The sequence below is a fragment of the Nothoprocta perdicaria genome, unplaced genomic scaffold, assembly GCF_003342845.1.
Source record: "Nothoprocta perdicaria isolate Ctin4 unplaced genomic scaffold, notPer1 scaffold_54, whole genome shotgun sequence".
In the NCBI taxonomy this organism is placed as follows: Eukaryota; Metazoa; Chordata; class Aves; order Tinamiformes; family Tinamidae; genus Nothoprocta; species Nothoprocta perdicaria.
In genome coordinates, this window is record NW_020455799.1 from 1,615,170 (window position 1) to 1,634,122 (window position 18,953).

An 18,953-nucleotide genomic window follows, 5' to 3' on the forward strand; every position below is an offset into this window, starting at 1 on the left:
TTCAGCTACTAATAGAGCTAGAAAATCTGAGTAATTAAAATGTTATCTAAATTTGGTGTGCTGTGTCTGGATAAATGAAACTTGCACAGTGCATGTGGAGCATTTGATGAAATACCACACTCCACTTCCCACCTCCTTTTTCACAGTGTGATCTTTCTATCTTGCTTGTGTACATTCCCAGTAGCTGTGAGGCAGGAATCTCTGCTGGGCTTGCTGGAGTGCCTGTATCATGTAAGCAGAGGGGAAAAATGGATGAGGTGCCCTGTTATAAAACTAATCAGCAAAACTCTCCGAAGAGGCAAGTTCCTCTKGTGCTGTATGCTGCTTTGTAACAGATGTTGGTTGCTGAAAAACATCCACAGACAAACCTATGCCCTCACTGGTTTTAGATTTTGAAGCATTTCACGTGCCAGGTAGGTTTTAGTCTCTATATGCGCATATACAGTATTTCTAGCTGTGTATTTCCCAAATATATTTGAAGTGTTTTTAAAGCTGTGTGGCTGAACTGCTGTCTGGTGTGAAATACCCAGCTAGTTAGCATTCCTGCCCATTTGATATGATTGAGACCTTTACTTGAACTGACCTCAGAAGGATAGAAGACTAATTGAGGCAGCCCTAGTTCTAGCTCTCTAGAGGTGTAAAACACTGCAAATGGTATCTGGTGCATGCATAAAAAGGTTTACACAGTGGAAGGGGGRCTATAGGAAGGAAAAGACAGACTTCTGTCTGCTTCTCATCAGCCTTTTCTTCCTCCTCCTCCTGTTCCTCCCCCCTCAAAAAAAAAAAAAAAAATCCTGTCTTAATGTCATTGTATGATAAAATAATAAGAATAAAAAGGAAATGCACCCAAACAATGTAGAAGGTAAAATTAGGACAGTGCTTGGGTGCCTYAGGGCTGTAATTAAAGCTATCTAGATAAAAAGAGACATTCTGCCTCAGACTTATGTTCTGAGGGCGAAAAAAAAAAAAGAGGCTTAGAGAAATACAGCAAAAGAAATCCTTAATTCCAATGTGTTTGACTCGCCCATCAGAAGAAATGGCATTAATTCAGGTACCCAATTACTKTAATGTGGTTCAGAGCACCTCAATAGGTGTTTCAATCTCAAGCCAGGACTAACATTTGTAATCCTTTAAATGCACTTAAGAAATTGATGTTACAGCCCCACAATCTGTTAGGGGCCTTGCTTCCTGGCTGATTGCAAAGTATCCCACCATTAATTGGATCATCAGAATGTGATCCGCGTTCTGGTCTTCGGATTATGTAAGACTGACTTTGCTCTGACGCGTTGAACCAGAGGCTTCCTTTGCTTGGTATTTTGACCCTTAATGTAGATAAGTGGTATTTTTCATCAATCTTAGCTTGCATTAAAAAAGGGAAATGTCAATTCAATGTGGGGCGTTTAACTTAATTCAACATCTTTTAATTTAATACCTTGGAAAAGTTAGTCTGTCTCCGACCTGCCACAGACTTCTGCTGATGGAGTGGTTTGTGGAGCGCTGTTGGAGGTACCTTGTTCCAGCCCTGTAATACAATCAAGCTCCGAAAGCCTCTACGCGCTTTGTCTCCGTGCAAGGGGAAAAATAGAAAAACCCAACGGCCCCCAATCAGCTTTTGCTGTATTTGTAATGAGTTTCCTCAGCTCCGTCAGCCTTTTCCCTAATGAGCGTTATAGGCGCCTGAGGAAACAGGAGTTGAGAATTAATTCAGTGTTTGCTGCGCTTCTGGTCTTCAGGTTTTCTTGAAGTTTTTGTGGATCTTGATGGTAGGATTGATTCGCTCAATATTCTCAGTGCATTTTGGTGCTAGATTTATAGTTGTTTTGGAAAGCCTCTGCATAGGCTACACTTAATCTCCACCACTTCCAGGAGAGTTTAGCTCCTAAGTTTTATCAACAGAGAGGATATGGGGCATGATGCAGCATCTCTTCTCTTGTGCTATCTCCTGTGAACTTTGTGTGTGTGTTTAAAAAGCAGCTGTTCCTGGAGGAATCCTTGGCCTGGGTGAATTTAGGTTTTGTAGAGGTGAGGACARCCTCGGTTAGCCTCCTGACTGGAGGGACAGGCAGCAGGGTGTGTGCTGCTGGTCAGCACAACTGGTGTAAGAGGTGACATAGTGGTGCAGTAGAGCTGGAAAACTTTTACCTTTAGACTCTTACCTAGAACATTAGAAATGTATGTTAAGTTGACCAGTCCATTTAAGTTAGGGTTTATGTTGGTCCTGTCTCTTTCTGTCTGCATTTGTGAGGCTCTTAGTACAGAGGTATCTCATCTAGCATAATAGAAACCACTGCAGTGTTGCTACGAAGTGCCCTAGCTAGAATATCCTGTGGGTTGGTGACAGCCTGCCAAGTAGGACACCTTTCATGGTCCTAAGRGGTTTCGTTCTGCAGGATTTGAATACAGTACGTTCTTCAAAGTGTCCACATGAATAAAGAACGTGGGTTTGTGCCGTAACATCACGCGCACACTGGTCCGATGTGCARAGAGAGGCCCAAAGATGTATGCTTTTGTTATTCATGAGGGCATTACACCCAGCTAAGTTTAGATGTTTTAAGAAGCAATGTTGAAGGACGCTTGTTTGACCAGACTCAGACCAGGTGTAAGTAGAGCCACCTCTTCTAAAGTCAGCAAAGTGGTATCTGCTCATACCTGACCAATTTAGGTCACAGTACCTAGCTCAGAGGCATCTAGACAAGTATCAGCCTCACGCTTAGCTCATTCAGCAGTGATACAAAGCTCTTCTAAGAAAGGAGAAACATAAAGTAACTCCATAATTACCTTGGCAATAGAATAAACATGTTTCCTCCTGCTTGGGCCTAACCTTGAGTAGGAAGCACATCTCTAATACTGGTAGAGCTCTCCTTACAAACCTGCTTTTTTCAGTAAGCTTTATATTGGCATAAGATGCTTCTTTTGGGTTATTTCACTGTATGTTGGGGGGGGAGAAGGAAACCTTTTGTTAGCCTGTGGCTACACCTTCCCTCCAATTGATTTTTAAGGCAGACAGTGTATCTCRGGGTGTTTTGCTGTATGGAGTTGCATTGCAAGTACGTCACTTACAATCTATTTAATGGGAGTCTTGGGTGACACTTCTCTGCTGTTTTATCCCCAGATAGAAAGCTGATCTACGTTTTTGCTTTAAGTACACTACAAGGTTGGAAAGTAAAGTTGAGTCTGCAATGAAGTAGATATATTGGCTTCCCAGGCTTTGAAGACAAATGGAATCTCATCCATCGCTGCTACACCGGTATGCCGGTGCTGTTTCAGGCTGCTTTGGGTTAGGATTTCAGTTTGCCCTTCCTTCCTAATGGGGTCCCTTGGTGGTGAGTGCCATCCAAGCACAGGATGGATGAGATGCCCTAAGGACCTGTATCAGGCTTGCCTTTTAAGCAGTACCTGGCTGAACTGTGAACTGGGGCTTTCCTGAAGTGCTCTGCGAGGATATGAATTCAACACTGAGACAGAAAGAATGAACAAAAATACCRCGTCCAGCAGCGGGTGGCAGTTTGAAAGCACACGGTATTTGGTGGAGTATTAATATGCATCTAAAATTGCGGYGTCTTAAGTGTTCCTCAGAAGCCCCAGTGCTTTGTTCCCACTCCCAGRGGAACGGAGAGAGAAAAATGGCTGGAACGTCTGCTTTGGCCACTGTCAGGGCCATGCTGACATGCAGCAGAATTAATTCAGTCCCCTCTAATGACTGTCAGGTGCCTCATTGCTGGGGCAGTGCCCCCTCCGTCTGCAGAGCCGGCGCAGCGCCGCTTCGTGATGGGGGACCGCGCTCGCCGCTCCGCTCCTGCATGCGCTGCCTCTCGGGAGCTTTCCCTTGTGCCGCTGGGCATGGGSCTGTTTTCTCCTTTGGAAATGGCCTTCCTGCTGGAGAGAAAGGTGGAGGGGGAAAGAAAAGTAATTTGAGAGAGGTCAGTGGGATGGAGCAAACCCCTGTGCTGTGCCCTTTGGGGTCCCATTCTCACCGGGGCTTGCGGGTCCCTGGGCAGACGTGCAGGTAGCACCATGTATACATTTAAACACACATCAGGTGAATGAGGCAGTTATCTGCACTGGGGAAACATCCTTTTCCAACTTAGAATCCTGCTTGGATTCATCAGTCCAGCACTGCCTCAACTGTGTGGAATAAGAATAATTTCTGAGGCAATGTTGGTTAAATCAGCAAATCCCAGTTTAAACCCTCTTAAAGTGCCGTGCCAAGTCTAAGCGTGGTCTGTGTTGCCCCCACTCGCCCCGTGCACGGTCTGTGTTGCCCCTGCTCGCTGTGTGGCCGGTACCCGTGCAGTTTGTTGGCTGCTGCTGCTCGGAATGCAGGTCAGCAGTGTTCCTGCGAGGGAGCGGGCGTTTGGACGTCTCGTGCGTGGTAGCTCGTACGGACTGGGGYGTGGAGCTGAGCGAGTGTCTTTTAAGTGGCTGGCTGTGGTTGCGGCGCTTGAGCCCTGCTGCTGCTTGAAACGCTCCGTACCGTGCGGTGATTCGGAGCGTGGTGTTTTCCTACAAGCAGGCAGATGTGAATCACAAGCGAGCTACTTGTTAATGATGAGAGGGTGTGAGCTCTCTCCCTGCCCTTGTCCTTCCCCTCCCTGGCTCTCGCTCTATTTTTCTTTCCTCCCACCTCTTTGCAACACAGGGAAGCGAATTCCAGGGTGACACTGATGATCCTGCTAGGAATGGGTTAGTCTAGTTTTTGTACTGGATTTTATTGTGTTTTTTCCACCTTGCTTACTCTAAGAAAGCCATGCTGACTCAAGTAGCTTTGTAGGCCCTGGTAAATGCGTGCTATGGAGTGGGAAGTGAGAGGGAGAACATATGTTCATCCAAGATTTGGGAAGTGGTAGGAAATGACCCCTTCTGCTTTTTAAGTCCTTAAGCCCTGAGCCACCCTAAATCTACTGTCCCTATAAAAAGCTGCATTTTAAAAGGCTTTAGGAGGCTTGCTGACCTTGCAACCTACTTTGTAAGGAGTCTGCACCCACAGCTATTAAACAAAATTAATTTCAGCACTTTTAAATTGTTAATCTTGCAAAAGACAACTTGCTTGCTCTCCAGTGATCCCACAGGTCGTCACTCTGCGAGCTGCGAGCCATCACCAGGGCTCGTGGCTCTGAACRTCATCAGTCTGCTTGTGGTCTCCCCAAAGCCTTGCAGAATTAATTCCCTGCCTGCMACTTCTCCTCCCCGAGCAGCTCCTGGAGAAGTGGGAGCTGGGTGAGCGCTGTGGCCGTAGCAGCTATTCCCAACAGCCGCTCCGCAGCCCCTTCTTGCATGGAGGTTGCTCTATCCTAAATCAGTGCTTCTGATCCTCAACTTATGGTAATGAACTTTGGGCAGCAGGACATTAATTCAGGTAGGAAACGACAGTTTTAGTATTCTGAGTGCTAGCTTCCCTATCAAAAGGGCAATGTCCCTTGTAAGTTAAGTATCTCCATACCCATGGGGCAAATATTTTACCAGGTACTAATTTATTTTTCATCCTTTTAAGTGTATTTTGTCTGTCTGGCCGTGGAGCTTCCCAATGTTGTCTTTATCCCCTCCTTGCCGTGAGAGGGGCGAATGCCGTGGGGGGAAAGCGCGCGCTGTAGCTGGGATTATCATTCCTGGTTGTTGCTGCTGCTCCTTCCACCGCTTTTGTCTCTGCCACTCAAGCCAATTCCAGCCATCCGCCGGCTCTCATTTGGGATAATAGCCTCTCTTCTTACCGTTGTCTTGTCATGTTTGATTCGGTGGCACGAGGGCTTTAAATTAGCCAAAACGTTTGCATGCTGGGCCTCCTCCGCTGCCACTGCCAGCTGTGGGTCCACTAAACCACTTGATGCTGAAATTGATGATTGCGCGGAAGGAATAAGAAATTGTTGGTGGCTACCGGGAAGATTCAGTCACGCCGGGCCCCTTTTAAGCAACATGGAGGGAGGGAGAGAGAGATTTCCTTCATTTTCCTGCTGCCTGGCTGGTGGTGGGATTGTGCTTGCGCCAGGTTCCTGCTGAGTGATTACAGCCTTGCTAAGCTGTGTAGTTCCTGTGATTTTGAAATAAAAACAGAAAAAAAAAAAAAAAAAGCGGGAGGAAAAAGGGGAGTGGAGGAAGGAGGAGGAAAAAGCTCCAGAGATTTGCAGTTAAATTCAGTTGCTGTGTGTTAACTTGAGAGTTAGGCCTGGAGTTATTTTTTTGTTTATTGCCCCTGGCTAGAAGTTTGCATGGGAGAAGTTGTACCTAGCAGGGAACTTTGTGCAATGGCATGGCCTGCTGGGGCTGGTGATGCTAAACCACAGCTGGGTGCAGGCAGCCCCTAATGTTCTCTGGGTTAAGGAGAACTCAGCATTATCGGGATCTGGAATCACCGTGAAAACGCCTACTTTCTAATGATGCCCTCTGCCCYACAATGCTTATTGCTCTCTACTTCTGTTATGTTGTTGTTGTTTGAAGGCTAAAATTTGCAAGGAAAACGAACAGTGGAGGAAAAGCAAGAAAACATATAGTGCTGAGACACTATGCAAAAAAAAAAAAAAAAAAGATGGGGGAAGAATGAGTGAGCACAGCATTAAATGGGAATAGCTAGAGTAATACTGCTGGTTRTATAGTTGTAGTTTAGAAGTTGATGAAGTCACACGTGTAAAATCAGATGTATCATCTGCAGATTTGGTTTCTTTTTTAAAAACATGGCGTATTTTGGCATTCCTTTGCACTATTCTTGCATTAGATACTGGGTTGCAGACTTGTTCCTCCCAGTAATTTGGGCTGTCAAATGGTCATAGGTCAGTAAGAAGCCTGTATAAAATGGCTCGGGATATCCAAAGGCATGTGCTATTTCAGAGAGAGTAATTAATAAAAATTGTGATTTTAAAAAAAGAATCCCTCCCCTAGCTATGCATGCAGATATAAGATCCCAGCCACTAAGAAACGTGGTTTCCAAGATGAAATTTGTTGTATAGCTCACTAAGTATGATGCAGGCAAGAATATAATTCTATCTGTTTATTACTAATATTAGTAGTACTAATAGAGTAGGAATCTTTTGCCAGATTTTTAAGCTGCCTATTCTTTGGCATAAGATACTTGTCTTTTTTTAAAGAAAATCTTATAAATCTGAAGGTGTTGGCGTATGACTTTATTTCTCTCTGKTATGTAATAAATCGTGAACAAAATGATGTGAATGACTAAAGCTCTAAAAATACGAATCTGAGAGCAGGAATCTCAGGGGCCCAGCAGCAGAGCGTGGTTGTGCACGTCTAGCTCTAAAGGTTTTCGTTTGTACCAATTAAGAGTAGATTGGAAAGTCAGGCGACCATGATGGCTTGAGTCCTGTTATCTGTCTCTAACTGCTGTACTGCTCAGAATTGCTGATTTCTCTGCAAAATCATGACAGATGTATTACAGGAAAACGTGTTGGTCGAGGAGCTAGTGAGAGTTAATCTTGCAAATTAATGCGAGGGGTAATAAGTAGCTGAGGCTGTGTCCTCCGGCAGACTTTGGTGCGTTTTGGTAACRTATGGGACAGGTCAACCTGCTATTAGCAAATGTTGCCAGTTTATGCTCTACATCCAAACTAGTGATTTGATAACGCACTAAATTAGCTTTTGCAAGGCRTTAATGTTAGATACTTAAGGGGATCCTCATGCTTTTGCTCCAGCCGGTTGAAACCCGTGCTGTAAGAGGAGCACGAGGCAGCGTGACATTTCGGCAGCCGAGGGAGCGAGTCCCGTGACCGAATCACGAGCAGAGCAGTCGTCAGGCCTGGGTGCTGCCTGGCTGCCAAGTTATGCTCTGTGTGAGTGACCAGCCAGCCCTTTCCTTCAACCAGCTCTTGCCTCCGAGGCTGCCAGGGCTTGCAGAGTGTGTTCTTATCCTCGGATGCCGTGTTGCAAGGCTGCAAGTAAGCATAATTCTTGCAAGTCTTTCTGCCTTAAGAGACTAATGCCATCCTTCTCTATAAACGCTGGGGCATTTGCTGCACGTAGCAGTAGAGGAATTACAGGTTTAAATACACTCAAGTAAATTTGAAGGAGAAATTTGAGCAAAGTATGAAAGAAAGTTTTGTTCTCTCTATTGCAACACTGTCACTTGTGTCAGTTATGTTTAACTACTGTTGAGAAAGTGATACCAGAGTAATTAATAGTGGTCATTCAGCGGAGCTTGTTAAATTGTTGCAAAGACAAAAATACCCTGGTAATATGTCACATGGGGAAATACTCCTAATTTATCGGCAGGTGACCTTCTCCAGCCCAATCAGCAGATCAATCTGTAAAAAAACCAAAGGATTTGAGGCTTCCTCGTATCTGATCTTATGTTCAGTCCACAAAAGCAGCTGTTTTGATTAGCCTGGTGCTGACTTTATAAGCTCGTTTCCTCACTATCAGAGAAAAGGTTGTAAAATAACTTTTTGAGTTCTGGGTTTTTTTGTCTTGCTAAATAAAAATGTAAAACTGCTGACAACCGTGCATGCTTGCAGTTACATTTGGCAAGATGCACTTTAAAATTCATTAAGCAAAAAACATTTTGCATTGGTCACATGAGTTTAAAACTTATTTTTGGCTAATGTCATTTTCCCCTTATTTATAGATATTGTGCTAAATTCTTCACAATGCATAATTGTATTTGCTCTAACATCTCACCACTGGTAAAAGGAGTCGATCCTGTTTGAGCATTGCCAGGCTTAGTGCTTCTCTGAGCAYGGGGGAGCTGCTCCTACCTTTCTGCAAAATGTAACAAGGATGTCATATAAAATTACCCTGTTTTGAAAGCATAGGAGCTGCGGCCCAATATAGATCACAGTGGAAAATGACTCAAAATTACATGACAGCTTCTCCTGCGCTCCCCCTTTCCTTTGCTCAGCCTGTTTCCCAGTTTGGCTGTGGGAAGGTCTAGTGGATGGGGATATTTCAGCTGGCTATGCTAAGCCCTCGCCTGCTTCGTTAGGGCTTTATTTATAGAGTAGCAAAAGGGTAGCCTCGTCCGAGGTGGGTGTCCCAGAGGTTGAAATGTCCTTTTGAAAAACATAAACAGCCTGACAGGCTGGATCTCCACGAAGCCCCTGACTTGCGTATGCTGATGTTGCCTCTTAGTGTCGCGGGAAGGGGAGAACCTTCCTGTTTAGGGCTGAAATCCCGCGTTTCAGAGCACATGGGAGGCTGAGGAAGGAGCATGTGGGCACTCGCATCYGCAGGACCCTCCTGAGCTTGCAGCAGACAAGGTCCACAGAGCTGGGCGGGGGGGGGAGTTGCATTTTCCCTAATAAATTCCTTTTGGAGCCCACTTGTTAGTCGAGCGCTGTGTGCGCTAACTGGAGCGCGGGCCCTGTGTCTCGGGCATAAATTACCCTGGTGCGCGGCTGTCTCGCCGCGGCCCCCCAGTTATGGATTACTTTGTTCCCGACTTGACAGGAACATAATTAGAGCTGTTGATGAAATCTCCCAAATTGTCCCGCCGTGGCCTCAGTGGTCAGGAAACGGGGCTGAGCCCGATTTGTCACCGGCGCGGAGGTGCTAAACACTTCATATTAACGGCGTTATTAATGTGCCCTCTAATCTGCCCGGGAACGGGGAGCCGCTTGGCGYGAGCCGCGTACCTCAGGGTGAGGACGGTGCTTTGCCATTAAAGAAAAGTTTCCGGGGGTGGGAGGGAAAATGGTAATCGTAAGCGAATATTTTTTTCTGTGTGTGTTTTTTTGCTTCATTTATTCATTCAAAAGCAGCAGTTCATTGAGGCTTTGCATTGACAGCCCGTTTTCTGTCCCATAGGGTCTGCTGACCTTTTGGCCGTTTCAGTGCCAGAGGAGGCTTTGTGTGTCCCAAAGGAAGTGAGTGATCTGGCCACTGCAAGCCCTGCCAAGATATTTTGCTCCCGCTGTTAATGCGCTTTTCTAACGCAACGTGTAGTGCATGTGACTAGGAGAGGATGCTGAGTCCGTGGCAGGGCCGTGTCCAGTGAGCTGAGCGCCCGTGAGCTGCTGGGGATGAGGGGAGGCTGCGGCCCGGGACCCTGCTCTGCACAACACACTTCAGTTTTAGCCCTGTGCTTCAATGGGGTGAGCCGGCTGCTTCACAGACCTGCTGCTTAACTTGATCCACCCTTGCTAAAGAAATGCGCTTGAGCCCAGCAATTGCAAGCAAACAACCAAAACCTCTTGGGGGTGGGCATTTACAGACATGAAGAGTAGTCGAGGGTCCTAGAAGTTGACAAGTTGCTCTCTTGGACCTCATGTCTTCCGTGTCCTACCTCCCTGAAGGAGAAAACAGGTTTTTTTGTTGTTGTTTGCATTAGAGCATTGTTTGTGTTCTTAGCTATAGAAGTAATCATGCTTAGATAGCTCTTCAATGTAAGAACACAGAATCTCCACCTGTTCTGTTCAAGGGATGAAGGCAACGTTCTGACAGCATAATGTTTAGATGAGAGCCAGAAGTATTCAGAAACAATAATTTGCTTCCTTGAGCTAGTCTCTAAAGAAGCAAAAGATGAGCTTCTCTTTCTAACATCTTGGTGATTTGCTTCTATTAATTTGGGACTCACCTCCCTTAGTGTTAGTGGGACTTATCACTCTTTAATCTTAGTATTTGTAGAAGAAATTGGAATCTAACTCTTTATCTTTCTCATGCAAATCAATCTATTTCTAGTAATGAGTAATTTAAGAGTGTTTTTCTTTCTTGAAGGTAGTTACTTTCYTGGAAATCAGGATCAGAATCCAGGATGCTCAAATTAGGTGTTAGTGCATTCAGATACTCTACTGATGACTCTATTATTAGAATAAAGTAGGCCAATATTTTCCTGTATCTGTTTCTTTCTGCTGCTTTTGTCTCTTGCTCATGCAGTTCATCCTTTCATATTTTTTTCCTCTTTAATTTTTCCCTTAAATTCATTTCCACCAGAGCTAGGGGGTCTTGGAGGGCTTTCTAAATAATTAGTGTTTGCAGTGTGTTCAGAACTGTATTGTATTTTCTTTTGTAAGAGTCTCACTTTACCACTGTTACAAAGTGGTATATTATGTGGGATATTCTTACCCAAAAGCATGCTCTACGCTGTCCTGGCAATATTCAGGCTATCTTCCTAATATGCATTTGCTACTAAGACACTTTTTTTTTTTCAGTGAGCATTGTATTATTGCTAGAACGTATCTAGTACTCTGTTTTCAGTTTCTAGGGGGAGTGTTATGATATGCATTGTGTACATCCAAATATAGCTTGTTTAATTCAGGCCAAAATGGATCATGAATAAAGGACATGCTTGCCCCCCGCCCCCCCTCACAATTTTGAAGCCTAATTTGGGTTTTCCTACTTTTGCCAGAATTGGAAGCAACAATATTTCTGTGGAAGCTTAGTCAATTCCTCTGATCTGAGAAGGAAAAGAAAGCCAGAATGGGACCATGGAATATTCATTTGGTAGAAGATTTTTACAGTGTCAGCTGTGGAGAACACGTGCTAGTTTGAAATAAGGGTTCATAGTTGATCATTATAAGAAATTGGCTTATCACTTCATAAACTCTAGAAAAGACTGTTTTCTTTTCCAAACATTTAAATTACTCAGCCATTTTATACACTAAAACCCAATTATAACTTGCAAAGTATTTCAAAGTTATTTCTTTTAGGAACTATACATAACTAATGTTTTATCACTGACTAGCTCATATGCTCAGTTGAAACCCTTTTTCTAATGAAATAGGGTTGAAAAATGTTSATTACAAGGCTAGCCTATGCAGATCCTTAATAACCAGTTGTTTGCATGCACACACACGGATATGCATGCAGACACACATATGCTTTTACATAATACATAGACAGTTCTGTAAGCTGTTTCATAAATGGTATATACAGGAAAATGTCACCCACCCCGAAAACAAGCCACATGGAATTCCAATATGGATATCAAACTCCAGAAGGAGGCTTTAAAAAGTACTTTGCTCACTCTCTCCAAAATGGTAATAAGTGGGGGAAAACAGGTTTTTTCAGTCACCTCTCTGCAGCCAGTTTGCACCGATGATGCGCAGAACATCTCGGAGAGAAGGAGCAGACAATGTCCTGCAGGATTTCAGAGAACGAGAGGGCCTTGCTGTGGGATGGGGGAGCTTGCTTCGAGCACTGCCTTCTTGCTGCTTGGTACAACTCAATGCTTGACCTGACCTGGCAAATATTGGTCTCGTTTAACTTCTGAAAATTGCTACTGGCCTTTCCTCAAAATGCGTAAATCCTTGCTGTTTTCTAGCAGATARCTGCTACAAGCCACATTTGGCATTGTCCAGTTATGAAGTTGCATGATATTTGATCTGAGATGAATAAATATCAAAAATAYACTGTCCTAACCGACAGAAGATTTTTTTCAGATGCTGTTTTCTGAGCAGAAGTGTATTAGATGTGCATCAGGTCACGCTAGTGTAGGGCAGGAAGCAATCACTGGAATTGAGGTAATGCAGTACCCAGGGGAGTTCSTAAGTATGAAGACCCAAGAGCTACATTCAAAACTAACCCCACTCTAATACCACAAGAGCTCACCAAARCAATCATTCTGCTGAATGTTTCTACTGAGTGCAGTAAGTGTCATTCACCTGTTGGGAATTAGTAGGATGGTATTTGGCAAAAGTTGTTCCCTATTTGATGCATGCTTCTCTGTGGGTTGCAAGGACTTAAAAGGAAGTTCTTGAGATGGAAAAGGTCCTCCTGTAATGGTCAATTAATAAGATAGGAGAACACGATTTGAAAATCAGGCTCAATTTTATTACACTACTGTGGGACCAGAGGTCCTACTTATGGAGAGAGAGGAGAAAAAAATAGGGAGCTTTGAATTAAGATAAGAGTCTGGTACTTCTCTTCATGAAGAGACTGTATGAATTAAAGTTTGCAAAGATATTAAGATTTACTAAGTAAAGTCATACTTGTCAATAGCTCCTCTTGTTGGATATTTAAAGTTCAAGTGCTTRTTTGCTTTAGTTAAGTGCTCTGAAGTGCTTCAAAGAGCACTGGCCCATTTATATAAACAAATAGAGAAAGTCACTGATAGTCTTCACACTGCGTGTATTACCCCGTATTTGGAAATCTTTTCCTTGGGTCTGAAAGATTTGCACCATTGACTTTTAATGTACTGGAGTCTGTGTTAATTATTTCATATTCCTCATCAGACTCTGCTGATGTCCATGCACAATTTGTGTTGTACAGCACCACGAAGAAATAGAGATTGTCAGTTAATAGCTCAGAAGTATTGTTATCCAGAACTGGATGCCTGTTTTATTTTCTAGATTACTTCTGTATTACTGGAATTAATATTTATATTTTTCTCATATTTATTCTTTGCTCAGCTATATTAAATCAGGGATCTCTGTTTTTTAGCATTAAGTGAGAACTGCAAAGAAAGAAGTGTTTAAATAATGCCAAGCTGAATTTATTTCTTCAAATATCTTCAAGGTCAGTGGTGGCGTCCTGCCTCTTGGAGGGTTCTAGTGCAAAGATCCATGCAAACAGATTCTTAAAATTTGTGAAAATCCTCTTGAAATGTGTATGATCACTCCCAGAAGGAATCTGCGATGTTGGAAAAGATTTTCCAGATGTTTGTGTTTCCCACAGTGTCTCCCTGTCATGGATGTTATCCTCATGACAACAGCTATACCAGAACTGCAGCTCTCTTCCACAAGAACATCCGTTGGCCTAAGGATTTTCTTTTTTCCTTTTCTTTAATTTCTTTTTTTAAATACTCAAAGCCTAAGGATGACATAAAATTGTTTATTGAAAGTTAGAAGTCAGCAAGCCAYGTTCTCTTTTCTATTTATAAACAAATTAATGTTTGGAAGACTCCCTGGGCATAAATTATCCACTAAGGTATTAATTCATAAGGCAGTTAATTCCAGAAACGAAAGTAAACCAAACACCACACAAGTACCCCCACAGTGTAATATAAAAAGCGTACAGGGCTCCATCTTAAAACTAAAATGGCATCTGCTCAAAATTATGAGGAAAAACTATTTTTCTTTGTGTGTTGTTTTCCTTTATGCAGCTCAGGTACAACCTGTGAGATTCGGAACATGTTGTAAGCAAGTGGATTTAGTGGGTATTTCTAATTTAAACTGCTGTTTAATAAAACACAAGTTTGAGGTATCTTACAAATCAGTGCATGTGGCGTAGTTTGAAGATTGCTTTTGTCACGTTTGATTAGCTCGAAGAGAAAGCTTTCTAAATATTGGCTGTGAGATTAATCAGGTAGTGTAAGGCCCTGAATTCTTCCTCATCAGAGGGGAGCAACATAATGTTATCTCATTTGGCAACTGGAAAAATGTAACTTTTAAGGATTTAAAATTCACGTTGCAAAGATTGGATGGCATAAAAAACTTAGAGACTATGCTTTTTAAAATTGACTTGTAATTTTCCATATTATACTTCACTTTTCATAACATATTCCCATATTACAAGCTGATAGTACCAACATCATTACAATGAAGTATGTTCTCATTATTGACTCCATTCTCAATTAATTTTAAGTTTGTCGTGTTTTAATGAGTAGGATTAAACTTTCATATTCCAAATATTACTCATGTTGCTTGCTTAGAAACTTGGAAGAACATGGTTAAACAGTTTGAGTATGAGGAGATAAAATATAGCCTGACCATGTTAAAGTATTCAATGTTTGCAAACATTTGTAGAAAATCTTTAGTGATTCTGTGTTCTGGGACAAAGCTTTAAAATTATGGCAAAGCCTTCCTTTAAAAGGGTTCTCCTTCACAAGCRGAAGTTCTTAACCAGAATAAATACCTTGATTCTGGATTATGTCATTTAAATAAGGATTATAAGAAAGAAGAATAGCACTAATGTATTTCAAGAATAGCCATTTTTTTTCCAACTGCTGTTTTTTTTCCTTGAATAAATTCTAAGATTTATTCCTTTTGTAGTCTTATTTTTAAAATGAACYGATACTTGCACTTAATTACCCTGCTTAAAAAAAARGCAAACAAAAGAAAAAATCCTGCCCTGTCTCTACCAKCATAGATCAAAATCTTCTTTAAAATGCTTATTCTTTCACCCTGTGCATGTAAAATACACAAATGGCATGGATATATTGTAGCTTTGTTGTTGCTGGGGTATCTCTATTGACTTCTCCCTAGCTGTGTTTTGTCTCCCAAATTTATCAATAATTGTTAGGCGCTTATTGGGAGCGGTCTGTGCCTGTGGGTGGGCCGTGTGTGTAGGCAGGTGGGTGCCCCGCGGTGTTGACGTGCCACCTCGGTGGCCGTGGCAGCCCAGCAGGTTCCTACCAGAAGAAAATCCTTTGGTAGGTATTTTTATAGTGGCCTCTGAGCGTGTATCAAATGAAAGCCATAACCTTCCAGTCTGAACAGCAATGTCAACTGATATTGCAGCTGGGCCAACCACACGGGAGCATGATCTGACAGGGGTTGAGGACCATGGGCCAGGCAGCAGCCAGGAGCTGTGGTGCATGGACCTTGCCTGGTGGCAGTGCCCCCAGGACACGGCRTGGGAGACAGTGACCAGCCCTCTGTAGGTGGCCACTCTGTCACACAGGCACCTTGTGCAGCAAGTCCACCCATGTATTTGACTGCTACTAACCTCTTGTGTTTGGCCATCGTTGTCTTCCATCTAGCCTTTCTGTAATACCAGTAGTCCAAGCTAATGGCAGCGTTCAACTTGGGTAAAACTTGCCTTGATCTCAGGATCAAGCTTTTGCACTTCAGTTTAGCAAGGTATGAATGTCTTCTTACTGCTAGTTTGRGGGAAATGGTGCAACTCTGTTATGTCTTCATGCTACTTCTAAGTTGGTTGTCCCCTGTATGGCAGTGCAAGTCTTAGACCTCCACGTTGCCCATCCTCATGTGCATTTTGTAGTGTATCATTATTATCATCAGTATCTGTCTTTTCACTGATGATTTATTCATCTTCAGGTCTCTGTCTCTTCATACAATACCAGGTAGCAAAATTACCTCTGTCTGGAGGGAAATGCATGGTTGCCAAGATTTAATACTGGTTTCAAAATTTTATTGCCAATAACTAAATGTGAAATTGCTTTAAATTAACCAGTAATTATTTAGAATGAAATAGTTGGGRTGAATGAGGAAAGAGTTAAAGAAAAAAAAAAATTCCTTTCCCAGGCAACTAGACTCCCTCCTTCCAACAGAGCTGTTGCAGGAGGTTTCAATGGTATGAATAAATGTATTTCTTTTAACACTTTTGTTGTTTAAAATGCTATTGTTTCATCTGAGGTGTGAGGAGATGTGCTAACCTTGTCAATGTGGGTGCAGCAGAGCAGAAATGATAACTGTATATACATTTTTTTAAACCAAAATACATGGAGAGAAGGAAAGCACGCCTGTGTGTGCGTGCGGGCGTGTGCGAGAGAGACAACTTATTTAAATCCTGAATACAGTCAGACCTCATATGCATTGTTAAAAAAAAGCCCTAAAGAATTGCATATGGATTAGGGGGATGAATATTCTATTATTTCAGTCTGTTCTGCTGATCTTCTTATTGTGACTTTGCGCTTCAGAAATCTGCCAGGAATTTGGCTTTGCTGTACTAGGCAGTAATTTTAAATGTGTATCAAGCACTTGATAGTGTATGATTTGCGTGCTGTTGCATTCCCATTCCCTAAATTTTCCACCAATTTATTACTTTTTTCATACTGTTTTAATATTTCAGGATGATGAATATATACAGCATCATTAAAGGTAAATAAAAAATGCATGAAATTAAAAAATGGAATATTAGATGTTTCTTTGCTGTAATCCCTAGGTCCAATAGGAATGAAATGTCTCTGTTCTGTCAAGTAATCCCTAAACATGATTAGGGACCTTGTAGTTTCCACATAGCCCACATAATATTTGTATCATATAAGCCTATTTATGTAAGGTTTGAGTAAAAGTTGTTATTAGAAGACCTATAAACCTATTTTACAATTCCAAAAGATATGCTTGCCTCTTAATCTCTCTCCTTTTATTATTTTGCTGGCTTTAATTCATTTTGCAGAATTCTGTTACATCTTTTGGATACTTACGTCATGCATTAGCTATCCCAGCAAAATGTCTTTTTAAGACCCAGGGCTGAGTTCAACAGTTCACCCACCCCTGTAGCTTCTCCTCAGATCCGAGTCGGAAGGGACACGCAGTTCTTTCTAGGTCTCTTCTTCAACGTCCAGCTTTAATCTGAACTCAGGGTCAGGAGATGTAGGGATTGTTTTTCTGCTTTTGGGGAAGGGGAGCTGGAAAGGGGGAGAGGGGATTAATTTTCTATGTTTAAACCGTGTAATATAGCTCAGCTTCTGGCAGCAACACAAAGTTTTAGAAATCGGGTTTTAATTTGCCTGGCCAGTAGTATGGATTTAGGAAGAAAAAGCGAAATAAAAGGAAAATGTGAATGAAGTTCCAAATGTCAAACAGAAAGGAGAGGAGGGAATCACTGCTTCTAGTTCCATTTTCTTTCCCCTCGTGCTGCAGTTTTGTTGGGGTTACAGTAACTTGATCCATCTCCCGCACGCTGYGACAAGTCTGGTCCTTCACATCTGGGCTCCTTCCAAGGACCTGCCTTCACCCCTGGGTTTCTGCAGGCTTTTCTCTGTGGAAGGGAGMTCTGCTTTTCACTGAGCCTGTGGGCTGGCACTGGGGAGCTCTCCCTATTCCCATGGGGAATACGGAGAGCTTTCCATGGGGATCCCATATTGCCTTTGGCAAAGGTGTTAATTGGCCCTTCCCTCAATTTCTTGCCAGTACAGTAGAGACACTGGTAATACCATTTTGTGTATTGTAAGGCTAAATACTACAATATTCAAATTCCATGGTAACCCAAGGAAAAWTTATTAATAAATAAAAGAAACCCAATAACTCTTACATACTTTTGTAGTTTGACCAGCCATTCACTAGGAAGATATTCCTAAATRGTAGCAGAGACCAGCTATGGTAATTCTTCATTTTGCATAGGTAACTTGAGGCTGCTGTAATGTGTTACTGCTCAAAAAAAGMTGCAGAAATGCACCAATTTTGCTTCTGCATCATACCAAAATTTCACTTGTATTTTCAGCCGTTAGGATGGCCTTTGAGCAATAGCTTTATTCCTGTATTTATGAACTGTGAGAAGCAAAACTGCTCACTGCTGAGCCTGGGGATCCTCTTCCAGGAACACTGAGATCAATAACCGTTATCGAGTCTACATTTATGGGGAGTGTTAAATGACCATGAAGTCCTGATATTCATCAATTAATATGAGAYGCTTAAAACTGTGCTGTCGCTGCCCCCACCACCACCCTGCACCAGTCATAACTTTGGATCTTTGCTCTCATTTCAGATAGGTGCTTTCAGTACTTAATTTTCTGTTAGGTTGTTGTTTTTGCTTGTTTGTTTTGATGTGAGATGTAGTCATACATTCACAAGAGAGAAGTGGCCTTCCCTCTTTGCTCACCGTGGAAAGCAGGAATGAGTGATCAGACCTGTGCTTAAAATGGGAAAATTACCCAAGAAGTGCCTTGGTGGCCATGAGCGGGACAGGCGTGCACCTCATCTAGATCTGAATCAAACTGGAAAAAGAAAATCCAGGCTTACAGAGACAGAGATTCATTTTCAGATGCCTTATTACCTCTGTTTAAGTGGGAGGAAAAAAAAGGGATTTGGAAAAGAGAACTTAATTTAACAAATTAATATTACACGTTCAATCTGTAAAACGAATGAATTATTTGGATACTTAATAGTGTAATGTCTTTGAATAATGCTCGTACTTAAGATAGAAAAAAGGGTACTGTGAATATGCTGTGTATGCCTCTTAGGATATTTTAACCAGTTTTACATTTATGGGAAGTAATATCATTGTTGCAAAGTTTCCAGATTGCTTTTTGCTCAAATTTGCAGAAATTACATCTCCTCCTTGTTAGAAAATGAAATGATGCCTCAGGATGCTGGCATATTAGTAYGAATCTGTGGAGACAATAAGCTAAATTCTGCCTGCCGCTATTGTGTGTCCACTATGAACAACCCCAAGAA